This window comes from Balaenoptera physalus (genome assembly GCF_965194825.1).
Source record: "Balaenoptera physalus genome assembly, chromosome: 20".
Lineage (NCBI taxonomy): Eukaryota > Metazoa > Chordata > Mammalia > Artiodactyla > Balaenopteridae > Balaenoptera > Balaenoptera physalus.
Genome location: NC_138901.1, coordinates 2,956,749 through 2,971,587, shown reverse-complemented (window position 1 = coordinate 2,971,587; position 14,839 = coordinate 2,956,749). Strand labels below are relative to the sequence as shown.

Sequence of the window (14,839 nt, the reverse complement as noted above, 5' to 3'; positions counted from 1 at the left end):
ACACACATGTCCTGCATATTGCAAGAGTTTTAAGACACAGAAGAAAATCATTTTAAAGCTTATCCTGTTTCTTTTAAAAGATCAAAGGGCATAGAAAACTGTACATGAAAGACACAACTTTTTGTTATATAGATAGATGTATAAGGCTAAATATATATGTGTTTATACTCATTATATAGATATACATATACATAAGACTAAAGTAATATAGTGTGTACTCTGTATATATATAGTATACATTTATCTATATTTATCTTTATCTTTCTATCTATCTATCTATCTATCTATCTAATATCCTAGATAACATCTTAAGTCTTGGAAGTATTAAAGTTGTTTTATTTTTATTTTTTAAGATTTACAGCAGTGGTTCTCAACCAAGGGCAATTTGGCAATGTCTGGAAACATTTTTGGTTGCTATAATTAGCAGGGAGGGGGCTACTGGTATCTAGTGGGTAGGGGCCAAAGATGCTACTAAACACCCCACAATGTATAGGACATTCCCTCTCCCAGGAAAGAATTATCTGACCCCAAATATCAATAGAGCCAAGGTTCAGAAAACCTGATAGAACCTATAAATTGGGCAGGCATACCAATGAACTCTTAAGACGTCTTAGGTCTGTGACTGAGTTTATTTGGGGGAAAATATCAGATACCAGCAGTTTAAAAAAGGACATTCTTCCCACCTCACTTTTCTAAGGAATCAGTCAATACATTCCAGTGTTTTCATTGCCACATCATAAAAGATATGCTTGTTTATTTCATTTCCTGGATGAGTGAAAATGAGCAAGTTGCAGCTTGCCTCAATAATTTCCAGAGAATCTCAGTAACTAGGACACTATACCCTGAGTCTGAGGAAAAATCGGCAAACGTTTCAGGAAATTTCCCTTTTTTGGCAAAACTGAAAGGCCACAAACAAATTCACTTTCAAATGGATATTTAAGGGCATTTTATGAGTCTTTTCGATGTCTCTCCAAGTCTTGCTGGAGTTGCTGTGTTGAAAAGCTGTAAATTTTAGTTGCAATAAAATAGACGTTACTTTTAATTGTTTCCTCTCAGCATTATCACATATATGTAGATTTTTTTTTTTTTTAAAGCAGCTTGGAAAATCAGGATTTACAGTTCCAAACAGCTTTCATACTGTCATCAGTCTATATTCTAAGGTGTTTCTGCATTGGAAGAAGATACATTAGTGGAGAAATATGAGGAAAGAAAAGCTAAACACTACCAGATGTTCTTGAAACCTCAGAACAGATCATTTGTATCCTTTGCAGCTTCACTGCTTCCAGGTATGATTATGCATGTGGAAGATACAGAAGGGCTAGTCTCCAGCACTGAAGGTCAGCGCTAACCTCACTACCTCCAGGATAACTGAACATGGAGGCGTCACAAAGAACAGTTCTAGGAACTCAGACAATTTGATTTGCTTTTCCAAAATTAAAATTTGGATAATTAAAAAATATATAAACAGAACGTACCAATCCCTATAAATTATCATTAAAAAATTGAAAACTGGGGCTACTTGACTCTATCTGGGGACGCTGAACTTTTCATCATAAGCCAAATACTGCTGCGTACGATGCTTTGTAAATGGATAGTTCTCTGGCTGGGCTGATTCTTTTTGACAGTTCTCTTGGTTCCTTTTGGTACTCTACCCATCCGTGGTACATGTGAATTTGTACTTGATGTTAATGGTCTCACTGCACTTTTTATTTGATTGGCTCTGTACCAACAGAAACAGTATGAATGCTCCAGCATCAGCCACTACAGTCACAAGAGCAGTGTTGAAGTAAGAATTCAATTGTAAACATGAGACAAGAAATTTCATTGCCAAAAGGGACTGGAAACTGGAGAAATGCAAGGATCCAAAACTACGAGACCTGGCATCACGTCTTCACTGCTTTCATTAAACAAGCAAACAAACTGCTAGAAGGAAATGTCATGAAATAAACAAACAGAGTACACAAATAATTGCTTATTTCTTTGGCATCCTCACTTCTTTCTCTACCTATGTTTTATGATTAAAAGGGATACTTTGTTTCTTGTTTTCATCCTAAGCAATGTAGGTACAGATAATACGGTACTTTAAAATATGTGAAAAGTGCTTTACAATCAATGGTTTCTTTTTATGCAGATTTCAAAACAGGGCACCAAACCAGATTCTTTCGAGATTCAGGGCAAAGCCAGATTTACCATTAAAGGATAATAAAAATTTTTCATTACTGAAACATGAAGGAATATGAAAGTGAGTCTTCACGTTGGAATTTTCAAAAACAGAAAGATAATATTCACAGTTATTAATTTATTTCTATGGGCCTTTCCTATACAATTTGTATCTTGGTTACTGGTTTTAAACCAACTGAAAAATAACTAATAGAATAAATTTTGCAAAGCACCCATTAGGAACCCTTTATATCAGAGGCAAACAATCTAATAATGACTTTCTAACATGAACTCCATTCAAAGATATGTCTATTCGACCACTTATTCCACATGTGACCTAAAACATCTGCCTCAAAAAGTGTGTCTTTGGTTTCAAAGTACCAGATTCAATGTACGTGAATGGTTTATCCAAAACGCATTTTCACTCGTGGAAACGCAATCAAAATCACATATCATGAGCTATTTGGGGACCTGCCATTATTTCTGTATAAGCAAAATCGCATATTAATCTGACTTTGAAACACAGGACACTAATAAAGTCCTTTTCTGCCGGAACATGCTAAATAGAGGACAACAGATCAGGACTTAAACGTAGCAAATTGAAAAGAAAGATAAAACTTGTTGGGACTCATTTTATTGTATCAAAGACACTGGACAGAAGAATTCACCCACTTACTGAGTTGTAACAAGATAATTAGTGAAGCTACTTACACAAGCTATACTGAGAGAAAATAATGAATGCAATATCAATATATATTTGGCAAGTGAAAATGAAAGCAGAGGAAAGAACACAGGTACACCAAAGTGCTGAGGTATCTTTGCTCATGCTACTCTAAAAAACGTGTCAGGAGGACAAGCGTCCTTCATTTTCATTCAGTGATCATCCATTTTACTATATTTTCCACAATGGACTTTTATTAAGCATCTACTTTGTTTTAGGCACTTCTGAATAATCTGCCTCACTAAATTGTCATATCCTCCCTGCCAAGTAGTCATCTGTTTCATCACACAAACGCGGAAGCTAAGGACCAGGTAAAGGTAACAAGTTAAGTCTGGGGTGAGAAGCGCATGATTTTGTTCCTTCCACTGTTCCACAGCTACTCTCAAAACAGGTTAACACTTACCTTGACAAGTCCTTTGTATGATTCCTGGAGGATAACAGCAGCTATTGAACGTATGAGTGCATGGAGAAAACTGTGACCCACAAATGAGCACCTTCTGGTGACTGACATCAACAAATTAAATATAAACCCGACGCATACAGATGCCAATGTCACGTGGAAGGCGACCCTGGTGACCCCCCCAGATACTCTGGTTCCCAACAGCTCTTTTGTTTCTGTTAAAAACTTATTAACAGAAACTTTTCAGAAATTAAGAAATGAGAAAACAGATGTTTGGAGAGATTCAGAAATCTCTGGAAGATGAAGCTGTTAATGATTTGTACCCAGGTTTGCTTTATTCCAAAGTCTTTTCTCTTCTTTCTACATCGCAGCCTCTGCCTCGTAAAACTGTAAGGGGAACACACTCACTCCTGGATGCTCTGCTCTGGCAAAGGCGCTCACTTGCATTCACAGAGCATCAATTATTTGGCCGTCTCCCTGGATCTTAGAAGCCTGCTCTTTCTCTGTCCACTCCACGGTATTTGTGTCTGCACCACGAAAATCCTACAAAACATTCTCCCTTTTGTGGAAATTTTGAGCATTTGAACACCTAAACTCTATCTAATTGTAGGTGGGTTGACAGCATAGGATTACAAAATATTAAGAAGAAAATGAATTTCTTTGGGTTTACTCGTTATTTTTCTGTAGAATTGCTCTTTTAGGAAAAGAAATCTAGTTTAAAAAAAAACCCTGGTCATTCTTTGAGAGTTCCCCATTATACATTTGGTGCTTGTTCTTTACCAAGAAATATCCATTAGGGCAAGATAAATGGGACTAAATGTCCTCTATGAAAAGATTCTGGAGACAATATCACTGCTTCCTCAGGTTCATATCTTTAAAGACAATAACTTATGCCATTTGAAGCAAAACTGTCGTGAAAATTTTTCATTTTGTTGTCTTCCAAATGCTCAAGAGGTAAAGATGATCATCAAAAACAAAGTCTAGCCCATCAATGCATATAGCTATGGCTTAAAATTCTAACAAAAACAAATTTTATCACATTGGATAGGCTAATATTAATCTCATAAATATTCTTGATCAAAATCTAAATAAAAATAAAAAGGCTTCTAGAAAAAATCCACCCAGCATTAATAGCTCTTCTAAAACATTTTTAGTTTTTTCCATCTGGTCACTTCCAAGAAAAACTATTCAGTACTTCCAAGTAATGAAGAATCAAACTAGGTAAGTCCTACTCACAGAATTTCAGAAAGACTACCAGAGGGAATAAAAAATGCTCTTAAATTTCAAAGACACAAGTTTTTCTCCACCAACTCTGGCACATTTCATGACCTTATTCTGAGGTCATACAAGTAGATGGTCCACCAGAAAGCACGAGCACAATGGCTATGCAATGTCTCTAGCTTTTCATGACAAAATTGGCCGAAGTCAGCCTAATGTCAATAAGAAAGACTACTATTTTTGTATGGTTATTTGTCAATCATATCTACACTCTGTCACCTTGACAAGAACTAATGCCCAAGCAGTAAATTATTTCCCTTCTCATCCATATATTTTAGAGAATTAAAGGCATTGATTTTACAAGGAGAAAAAATGCTTCTCATTGATTCTCTATGGGGAATAAACGAGCAAGAAGAAATGCTCTTCTGAATGCATAATGGACTTTCCTATCTCCAGAACTGTCTCTCACTCCCCTCCACCCATACATGCAACCAATGTCATTGTTGTCACACCTAGCAGGGTATCAGGTGGAGGTGAAGCCAAAGGACTCTTTCCTCTACAACCAGGGGAATCACCATAATTTCCAGTCTAGTACAGTTTCCAGTTTAGCTATAGTTACTAAGGGTGAAGATTACTCCTGGGGTTTCATAGGAAGGTAGATAACTGTGGGGTTCAAGGCAGTCATCCCAGATGTTACTAAGCTCACCCCTTTCTCTGACTCTTTTCTAACGCCTTGTTTTTATTAACTTTCATCAGGTCAAATTCATAGGCTGTACTTTGACTTTCCAGGGAACACAGGTCATCTGAAAACACAGCTAAAGGATTATAATCCCCTTACTTGGGTATGTTCCCAGAGTAAAGTAAAATATTAGACTTACCTCTGTCGATCCATATTGCATGCTATGGTCCCACTTTCCCAGGTCTCCACGTTGTCCTTTTCTTCGTGCAGACGCATCACTCTCCCACATCTTGGTTGGGAGAAGAAGTAGAAATGTGACAATCCCTAGCAGAAATTCGCAGTGCAGGAAGGAATAAAACAGGTAGTCAAATGTCCCAAATGGCTGATTCCCATTGCTCTTCAAAGGCATTGATAAAGGAACAAATTTGTCACAGAAACACCCGTGACCCCAAACAATCTGTTTTTGAGGCATGAAGGGGCCAACTGACCAACTGAATCCAACCTAGGGAAGCTACTGAAATGGTACTAGGCTATTATAAACTAATTTAAAAGGGTCCCAGGAACTGACGCATGCATACATGGTACCCAAACCCAAAGATTCAATCTAGGATCAGAGGATCTGGAATGAAAAAATTTGGTGTGGGCTTCGGATTTGTCACCCTGTCTACCCTCTTACTTCTGTCCCTCTGATTATTAAACTTGTCCTTGGTGGACTCTTCCAAGAGTCACCTAAATTTGGTCAGGAACAGAGCCATGGGGATAACAGTCAAAACTGAATGCTCAGTATGTACTGACTTAAGTGTGACTGTTTTGGCTAAAAGATTTTCCCCAAAGTGGTATTTTTAAAAAAGATAATAGACTTTATTTTTTACAGTAGTTGTAGGTTCTCAGCAAAACTGAGAGGAAAGCACAGAAAGTTCCCATACGCCCTCTCCTCACACAGAGTCACAGCTTCCCTACTATCACCATCCCCCCCCCCAAGAGTAGAATATTTGTTACAGTTAATGAACCTATGTTGACACATCATTATCACTTGAAGTCTATAGTTTACATTAGGGTTCACTCTTGGTGCTGTACATTTTATAAGTTTTGACAAATGTGTAATGACATGTACCCACCATTGTAGCATCATACAGAGTACATTCCATGTCCTACTATCTTGGTTAAATTTTTATTGATTCATTCAGTTAGCCATTTTTATTCGAGTCTCTTTCCTCTATGCATTAAACCCTGTGCTAGACCCTGGGAATCTTCAAAACAATAATTAAAACAAATTAACAGCCTTTTCTTTAGCCTATCTCTCCCTTCTTGCATCTTACTGAAAGCAGAGAGAAGGAACCAGGCGGCACTCTCAATACCCGGGCTAGAAACATTCTTGGCTAGACCATCCAGAAACTGAGATCACGAGTGCTTGTTTGTTTAGGATGCTAAGTTTTGTAGTAATTTATCACAGAGCAATATACAACTAACACATGTATTAATATCAAGAGTGGAACACTGCCAAAATACGAACCCAAAGCTTGGGGGTGGCTTTGGAACTAGGCAGTGGGCTTTGAGAAAAGTGTTAGGAACAGCCTGAGTGCCTGGAAGAACCTGTCGACAGAAGCCTGTGGTCATTCATCAAGCTCCAGGTGAAGGCTGGCAGGCAAATGAGGTAAATGTTATTGGAAACTGGAAGAAGAGCGATCTCTGTTATGTTGTGGCGGCAAGTTGAGTGACACCATCGAGTGGAAAGTAGAAAACGTATCAATGAATTGGGTGATCCATAAAGATGTATACATTATATACACCCCTATTCCTTTAAATAAAAAGTGGACCTATTAATTGTTGTTGTTGTTACATCGTGGAAGGAATCTTTAAGTCTAATAGGAAGACAAAAGTACAGCTTCTGTGGTGTATCTTCTTATTCTTCAAAATACTTACTAGCTGACATTCAGGTGTCTGCCTCGGAAGAACAGGCTTTCATCTCCATCCTACTGTACTCTGACGTGGATATGTGACTTGCTTTAGCCAATAAAATGAGTGGAAGCGGCATGGATCACTCCCAAGCAGAAGTTATAAGAGCTAGTGCATGCTACATTTTTATTTATCCTATGGTGAAATGTCTCATTTTATAAGAGCTACTCTATCAGACTGAATCCTGGAAGGAAGCGATCCAAAGCCAGCCAGCAATGAACATATATTTGAACAAGAAAGCAAGCTTTGTGGTTAGAGGCACTGTCATTTGTTACTGCTCTATACATTATCCTTGCCTGACTGGTACAGCTTCAGACAAATGCTGGAGTTGAAGGATGACCCCATGGACCAGGGGAAGAGGACAGATGCTAGGGCAGGTGCAGGGGCCTGGAGTGTGTGAGAGATCGTAGGAAGAGTGTGCATGTCTAAAACGTAATATGGAAATTGGTTCAGGAAAGGGATGAGGGGAAAGGAACAAATTAGATGGACAGGGTCATTTATTCCACGTTAAGAAAGTCTGCCCCCCCGTCAGGATGGAGAGTTCACTGAATTATAAGGGGAGGAATAATATGACCAAATTTTATGTTAAAAAGTTAACAATGACAGTCTTGTAGAAGGTACAGGTAAGGTGCCTGAAACACAGGGAGGGAATCCACTGTAATAGTTTAAGGAAAGTATGTTACACACATAACCAAGGAATGGAGAACATTGGAGAGGTATGAGAAACGCTAAAGAGAAAAAAAGTGAGAGAATTTAGCACTGAGGTTGATGTGTTTATGGCATCGTTATAGGAACATTAAGTACAATATATGTATTGTTTGTGTTAGATTAGATTGTTAGTCAGGGACAGTCCGTCTCTTCTTCCCCACTTTCTGTGGGAGGAGTATGTTTCTCCAACACATGAACATGTAACGTACAGTGATGGGGGTGGAAAGGACAGTGTGCAAGTTCCAAGTCTGGGCCTTGAGAAGCATCGTTTGCTTTTCCTCATCCTTGGTGGGATCATCCCTCCCCCTTCAGGAGCACATTCCCCATCTAGTCTCCTGGTTTCTGGTCCCTGCGGACAAACCTGCAACAAACCTGATCTGAATCTGTGGCTGGAGCCCAAGTCCAGCTGATCCCAGCCAAGACCAGAGAAGTCCCGCCCCCCTTCTGCCAGGCAGACACGTAAGTGAGACATAAATGCCTGCAGTTGTGTGCCACTGAGTTCTTATTGTTGTTTTTTAGCCAAGGTTGATTGATACACCACTGGACTCAAATTTCAATGAGCTACTATCCTCAACTCCACGTTCCTTTTATGACTTCTTAAAAATTTTTCGCTGCGCTGGGTCTTCGTTGCTGTGCACGGGGTTTTCTCTAGTTGCGGCGAGCAGGGGCTACTCTTCGTTGCGGTGCGCGGGCTTCTCATTGCGGTGGCTTCTCTTGTTGCACAGCACAGGCTCTAGGCACGTGGGCTCAGTAGTTGTGGCACACGGGCTTCAGTAGTTGTGGCTCGACGGCTCTAGAGCGCAGGCTCAGTAGTTGTGGCGCACGGGCTTAGTTGCTCCACGGCATGTGGGATCTTCCCGGACCAGGGCTCGAACCCGTGTCCCCTGCATTGGCAGGTGGATTCTTAACCACTGCGCCACCAGGGAAGTCCCCCAGTTCCTTTTAAAAATAATTGACTACAAGGTTCCAGCCAAACTTTACCATCTTTTCTTTAAATAATAAAAGATCAAAGGAAGATAATTCTTAAATGTTCTGTTGCATATGTTTTTATTTGGGGGTTTATTTTTAATCATTTATCCCGGTATAACCATGAAGCGGGACATGTAGTTGTAATTATTTAAATTTCCCCTCAAGTATGAGAATATAGATTTTTTATTATTGATTGAGCAAGTTGACTAGTTCTCACTAGAAGCAACAGCATAAAGCCACGTAAAAATGCAAATATTAATTAATATTACTTAGACTTGAGAGATTAGTTTAGGTTAATCAGTTAGATGTTTCTGGGAAACGGTCAAGGCCCTAGTCCTAAATCCACTCAACAAAGACCTTTAAAATTTTCAACCTTTTCATCCTTTTTAAATCCTATGGTTGGCTCTCTTCTTAGTTTGAAATAATGCATGTAACGTTTTTACGAGTGCAAACAGCAGTAAATAAAAGAGTGATAATGCATTAGGAAGGGAGTTTATTTGCAAACCTTCAAAAGTGGTTTACTTTAATATCCAAGGTATATGCATATTATAGTTCTGATAATGAGGGCATACAGTAAACTGTAATAAAAGTCATTGAAAGGTTTGCCAAGATATAGTCTCTTGTTTGAATTAAACCTACTCTAGGAGACTGTAATTTTCCCTCTTTCATCAAAGGATATTAGCCTTGGTTTATTTCTGACATATTTTATTTGGGTTGTATCATGTGACCTAAACGGACTGGGAAGAGGCAAAGTGAACCACTGCAGCATGTATCTGAAGTCTATGGGAGTGGTACCCAGGGGATGCAAAGATGGCTAGAGAACACCAGTAATTGGGATGCATTTTTTTAGACTGTTTCACACAATCTGTTGGGAAACAGATTTGCCCATGAAATGTGAGGAAGCCTCAGTTTGGTGCAGCCTCCTGTAGAGAAGGCGTCCTCCGAGTTTGTGGGCTGGCATCACCAGTATACTGGCCTGCTGCTGCTCGGTTTCTCTGAGTCTGTTTTTAATTATGGAAGTAATACAACATTGTTAAAGGAAGATTATAAATAAGGTAAAAGAAATATTACTATTTTAACCTCATTCCAATTTTTCATTTTTGTATGTCTTTCCCAAGCTTCTTGAGTAATTACTAAGTTCCCAGTAAGACTTTCTCTGCCTCAGCTCACGTAAGTCTCATGACAACAATAGAGAGTATGATCCTTTTTTTTAGAGAAAAGAGCTGGAGGTTTTAAATAACTTCCCCAAGGCTAGCAAACTACCAAGTCACAGAGGAGTGAGGAGAAAACTAACTGTTTGATTTCCTAGCCCAGGCTTCTTAATAAGCATCTTACATAGTTGTAAACGTAGTGTGAAGACAGTTTTGTATCTTGCTTTTCCCACTTAGTGTTGAACTGTATTTTCCCGCATGAGAGCGTAGTCTGTTACCATTATGTTAGTAGCATGGTCTCCCTTAATAGAGATATGTCCTAACTTCCTGAGCCATTCTCCTATCATAGGACTTTGGATTACTTCCAAATTACCATTTTGGAATTTTACAGTTTTATAATTAATACTACAATAACTATCTTAATGCATAATATGCTCTTACACAATTCAGGGTGTTTTTTTTTTTCCCCTATAGTCTACAACGTTTAGAAAATTTTGAAGATTTTTTTTTATATGTGTAAAGTCTAAATGGGATTTTTTCCATTGTTTCAATTTTGGCTGGGATTTCAAAGCTGAAAAGTTATGTGACAAATGCCCCTACCTCCTAGAGAGAGACGCCTGGTCATTTACATGTGACCTGCAAAGGAGGCTGCCCAAACCAGGTTCAGCCCCTCTTAGCCTATCACCCGCCTTCTATTATACAACAAAAGCTAAGAATGCATTAGGAAGACGAATAAATAATGTTTCAGAACAATTGTCAGTAAATCCCACACTTTTCTTCCCCTCCACTACGCTTTGTTAACCAACTTCAGGTCCAGTGAGAAAACTTTGATCTTGACATGTGAGGAATTTGGAAAACAAAGAGGCTGGCTCTTGCCTGAAAAACTTGAAAGGCAAGAGGTTGGATGGAAGGAATCCGGATGGCTGAACACAGAAAAAAAACTGGATCAGGGTGGACCCTACAGAGGGCAGGGAGGCAGGTGCCACCTGGAGAGGATCTCATCATGTGGTTTGCCTACAAGGGCTGAGAGCCCGCCAAGAGTAAAAGGTTATGAGAAGACCACCACCAGAAGCAGTTCAGATGGATGTCATACATGGGCACGCAGTTGGGTCACTGCTCAGGTCAGTGGACAGTATCAGGGGTAGTCTTTCAAGAATCCATAGATACCCTGAGGCAGAAAGACAGCATTTAAGTACCTGTCTCCATCACAGGACTCTGGACCCAGATTACAAATTGCACCAATTGATAGATAATTTTTGAGCCCTGATTTCTCCTCTCGGACTCCCTATCATCAAGGAGGAGCCAAGAAGCAACATAGTAAGGGAGGAGGGATGGAAGAATGAGGTGGAAAAACGATGGAGTATCCACCTTCCCTACTATAGGTTTACAAGTTCCAAGTTAGGAGTCCAGAGAAGAAGCCTGAAGCTGGATTATACAATGAAGGATTGGTGTTGTGTTTTGTTTCTTAGTCTCAAACTGGACTTCTGTATACCTGAGGATGAGTTTACCAGAGGTTTTTGTCCAAAGGCAAAGAAGGAAGATCCAACACAAAATTTGGAAGAAAAAATAGGATTATTTCACAATTTCACACCTCTGAACCCAGCTCAATCAAGTGCGTGAAATTTCAAGTTGCATTCCAAAACATTTTTACCAGTTTACAAACATCACCAGTGATGAAGGAAAATCAGTTCCATGATGTTTTGCTCTCTTTAAAAATTCTCTTTTGATGTTTATTATAATTTAATAGGTGAAATGTAATCTCAATTTAATGATAATTCTTAAATTACTAGCATAAGTAAACATTTTTATTTGCATATCTATTATTTATATTTGCTCACTTATAAATTAGCTATGACATTGGACAGTATATCTATTAGTTAATTATTTTGTTATAAATTTGCATGTGGCAGTAAGAAGAGAGACAAACTCTTTCCCGTTTGCTACTCTGTAGTTTGCCTTTCAATATAAAATATTTTTTTTAAGTATGAAATTTTAAAAATGTAGTGAAACTCCAACTGTCAACGTTTTCCTTTCAATTTCTCCTCTTTGGAAATTTGGAGAAAAAACGTCTATCTTTTCTTTATTCTTTTGTTGTGGGGTTTCTAATGTTTAAATGTTTGACTGTTTCTCCCATCTGGAGCTCATTTGTATACAGCTCAGAATCTGATAAGCGTGAGTTAAGTATAACAAGTTGGCTGGGAAAAACATGTTGTTTGTATGGATATATCACTTTCAGCAATATTCGTATTCCAGTTTAAAGCACAACAAATGTTCTCACTCTCTAGTAAAGGCTGAAGAGACTTTCATAATAAATTTTCCTTACCAGAAGAATCCAGAGTCTCTCCCTTTATAAACATCAAGCTGCCTGAGCTTAGCTCTCTTTTTGCTCTGCCACAGCTCTTCCCTATCAGAATTTACACACCATCCACTGTCAGGGATGCAAACTGTTCTACAGTTTGTTAATATCCAAGAAAGGCCATCACCTCTGAATCATTTTTTCCCCAAACATAAATCCTTGGGCCAACAAAGAAAAGTGGTGTTTTTCCATCTCCATAATTCCTGTTATTTTAAGTCTATCCTTTAACCAAAGTGGCTTTGTATTTCTTTTCCCTTGATAACTCACAGGTTCAAATGTAAAAAATTATTATTACAAGGAACAATTATGAGGTTCAAAGCATACTGTGTGCATTCCATGCTTCTAGTTTCTGGTACTGATATACGGAACGGAATACTTGTGGTTGTCGATTCGCATGAAGTGGATGGGTTCCAACCACTGGTGGTGAGAGGCTTAATGAAAGTCTGCCTTCATCAGACCCAACAGGGACCTACCATCATGGGAGGTGGCCCAAGTGCCCTACTGGAGGCATCTCAACAACAAACTTTCGACCATTAACTTATTCAGTCCAAATGGCAACCACGAAACGGGGGGTGGGAATGGCTTTGCTGATTTTCTTAGTTTGAACATTATTCTAGATTTTAAGATTTCAATATCTCTTTCCTAAACACTGAACTAGAAAAACCACTGACCTTTTAAAATACTTTTCATTTTTACTTTTTCAGTTTGGCGTGTTTAGCACTTTGATAACCCCCTCCTCACAATCTTTCTTATTTAATGAGATAGTACACTTACATAGCAAAGCAAAAAACAAAAACAGGACATCATTAATTACTGTTGACTTTTTTCTCACCGTCCCTATTTACTTCTCTATAAGACCAGGACATAATAGTTCCTTTTTTAATGCTTCTATAGCACATATATAGTTTTTTAAAACCATTTTTTATTGAAGTATATAGTTAATTTACAATGTTGTATTGGTTTCAGGTGTACAGCAAAGTGATTCAGTTATAGAGAGAGAGAGACAGACTCTTTTTTAGATTCTTCTCCATTACAGGTTTTTACAAGATATTGAATATAGTGCCCTGAGCTATACAGTAGGTCCTTGTTGTTTATCCATTTTATATATACTAGTGTGTATATATTAACCCCAAACATACATAGTTTTACTATAGAAAAAACGAGTTGTATTTTAGTCAGCTGTGTACATGTTTGCCTCCTCTGGAATACTGAGAGCTTTCTGAGGACAAGAATGTATCCTCTTGATCTCCATTAGTCTAACACTTACCACCATGTCAGATTACCAGATATCGTCGAAAATGTATCAATAATACATATAATAACATAATAATATATTCGTGTAAATAAATGACTTCCGATCTACATGCTTTGAACACCTCGAGATTTCAAAATGACTTGCAGATGAATATTATTCCATCAACAGCGCTTTTGCCGCTAAATATTCAATAACTATCAACGATAGTGCATAGGACCCTGATCAACACTGTATCACAAAGTGCAGCTGGCTTTTGGTGCACAGTATACTCAATTCTGCATCCTCTGGTGTGACAGAGACTGCACATATGCACCGAATTCCGTTACCTTTTCCCACTGGAAACACACAGTGACAATACGCATCCTATCACCCTTTGCAACTAGATGTAGCCATATGACTTAATTCTGGACAACAGAATGTGGGCAAAGGTGATGTCCACTTCTGGCTCAGTTCATGACAAAATTGTACAAGTGATCCTTGTTCTATCTGTTCCTGAAAGGAGAAGGATCTGTGAACCTATAATAAGACAGAACTACAAATATGGAAGGAACTTGAGTCCTTGAATGACCACGTATAAAGCTGCTTGATCGGAATTAACCTCTATGGACCATGATATGAGTTAGAAATAAATCATCAGAATGCTAAAGCTCTGAGATTACAGGGCTTGTCCGTTATAATACCTTAACTTATTTAGAAATTGGTATTTGGAAGCTGGGTGCTAACACAGCACAAACCTAAAATTTGTGGCACTGGCTTATTAGTCAGCAAGTAGTAGAGAAACTGACATAGGAGGCTGGAAAGATGGAGGTCTAGTCCATGGTTTTCCACATCAAAATATATAACAGAACTGTTGAGTACGGTAAATAGGAAGCCAGCCCAGACCTCAAGTAACAATTAAGTCTGTAGTTCTTACACAAGATGTTGATAAGAATGAGATTAATAGTGTCTATTTGCTATTACTGGCTACTCTTAGCAATATATAACAAGAGATGAACACAGACAAAACCCAGCTTGTTTTGAAGCAGAAATCAAGGTGTATATAGCATCCAGAGATCAGTAACTTTTAGGCTTCGAAAATCTCCTTTGGAACTCCAGTTAATAGAGATAAATTGAAAAAGGCTCTGAATGACAAAATATAGTAAGATTCTTAGCAAAACTCAAAGCAAAACAAAAGCACACAACCATAAGATAAAGATCAGATGAAAGGTATGGTCTTCAAACATATAGTTTCTGATGGCTTTGAGGAGGATGAGATTGGCTTGGAGG

At 38.4% G+C, this 14,839-nt stretch overlaps 1 protein-coding gene across 1 annotated transcript in view; it reads right to left on the bottom strand.

Moving 5' to 3' along the window:
• The window catches only part of KCNJ16 (potassium inwardly rectifying channel subfamily J member 16), a 148,365-nt gene extending 139,897 nt beyond the window's left edge, over positions 1–8,468 (bottom strand). The window contains exon 1 of the mRNA XM_082442948.1: positions 5,378–8,468. The gene's annotated coding sequence lies outside the window, so the exon portion shown is untranslated. The remainder of the gene's footprint in view (positions 1–5,377) is intronic.
• Between the last annotated feature and the right edge of the window lie 6,371 nt (positions 8,469–14,839).